This window comes from Nanorana parkeri, unplaced genomic scaffold (assembly GCF_000935625.1).
Source record: "Nanorana parkeri isolate BGI_ZX_2015 unplaced genomic scaffold, ASM93562v1 scaffold17, whole genome shotgun sequence".
Classification (NCBI taxonomy): domain Eukaryota; kingdom Metazoa; phylum Chordata; class Amphibia; order Anura; family Dicroglossidae; genus Nanorana; species Nanorana parkeri.
In genome coordinates, this window is record NW_017306285.1 from 2,346,119 (window position 1) to 2,348,098 (window position 1,980).

Consider the following 1,980-nt stretch of genomic DNA (forward strand, 5'->3'; position numbering starts at 1 on the left):
ACAATCGTAACGTGTGAATAGAGTGCCCGACCGATAGTACTGTACAATTGTACAACTTTTGATGGGCCAGCATGTTTGAAAACTTTGGTCGATCATACAATGTTCGCATGGTTGGTGGCGTTTCCGTCCGTCAAAAGTCGTACGATTAACACTGCGCAAACAAAAATAATTGCGGTCAATTACCACAAGTCGTCCAGGTGTTTATTTTTAACTACCGCTGATTGAACCTTTCGATAATCAGGGCAGGATGGGGCCGCTGTACGAAAATCGTACGACAGTTCGATCATCGGACGAAAAGTTTCGTCCGATAATCATAAGGTGTATGGGCACCTTAAGTATTAAAATGTGAAGAAGTAAAAGCTTTAAAACAAGCCTTGTTCACCACCGCTGCTGCAGGCATTGTGGGAAAATGAATCCTCACATTTCACAAGACACACAGATGACAGCGTAATCAATGATCGTGCTTGTGGTGCTATTCATTGTTAAACACAACAAGCAAGAATCGCATTTTATGCATGCAACGTGCAAAGCTTAAGGGCTAATTCACACCACAAACAGTGCGTTCCGGCCTGTGTGGCACATCAATGCCTGCTTTCCGGCCCGGTCAGAAAAAATGCTGCATGCACTATTTTTTCTGAGCACACCGGACCGGAATGTAGGCATTGATGTGCCACGCGTTCAGGTGTGGGCAATAGCACGGCGGCCAGGGTGTGTGGCTGAAGTGCCATTGACTGCAATGCACCGCTAAGGCCTCGTACTGGCCATAAACGCAGGGAGCAGGCTGGGATTTGATCCAGTGCGTTCCAGCACCAAATCGGTTCACAATGCATTCTTTGTGGTGTGAACTAGCCCTAAAAAGGTGCATGAGCTTCTTGGTATGGTTGATCATATGTAGATGTGTGAATGGGGGCTTTTTCTATAAAGAGCAGATGTCTCTAAGGTGTTAGAAACCGACTCAAGTCTCAGACTGTATAAATGCTTGTGATATGTCTCCAGTGTCAGGATTGCCAGGAGCCCGCCTATCAGTCTCTATGGAACTTTTCCCTCATTAGATGGGCCAGGGTGATGGTTGCTGGCAGCAGCAGAAACACCACATGACATCAGCCTTAGAGTCCTTCTTGTGAACTACATGCAGCTAAAAAAAACTTAGTGATGGCCGGTGAGACCCTGTCACCAACTTAGAAATTGCAGGTGAAAACACAGAAAGATTAAGTATTGCAAATGCTTACTTACAGCGTTTCTACTTTCCATAAACAATTCTATATTCATTAGAAATGTACCTTTGAACCTGCTAGGGAATTTGACCAATACTGGAAATCAGTTTCATAGCAAAGCCCCAGTTCTCCCTCCTAACACCTCCTTACTGTCTTGTGCTGGCCCAGCTCCTCTGTCCTGTACCTCCCTATATGAAATCATGTCACTGCTGGGGGAGGAGCAAAAGGGAATACTATAGAGAGCAATCTGAGTGACAGTTCTGCTGACATCACTTTCATGAAGTTGGTGCCGAGCAACAGTCTCAGGGAGATAAAATATATTAAATAAGGAAGAGTGTTGCTGAACAAATGTCCTGGTAATATATTCATTCTTTCATGTCTATAGTATGGGTTCATGTGCACTTTAATCTCCAGCAATTACTGTATAGGCAATGGAAAGACAGAAAACGTATTAGAATTTTGCGCCAAGCACATATCCAGAGTTTTATAACAAATTGAATTTAGTTAGGATTAGGAATCACTTTCTGCGGAGAGGGGAATAGTTACTGTGAACAATGATTTACTAAGCCACTCACTATCTATAGAAGACATTTTTAGCTCACCGTATTAAAATGCTTTCCACATAAAAGATTAGGAATAGCTTTTAGTTGATGTCACAACAGGAAATGTGTATTTCATATCCACAAAATGACATCAAATCACAACCTAAGTAGACAATCCTCCATAATGCATATTATTATTACTAGATAGAAGGAAACAAAAGGGG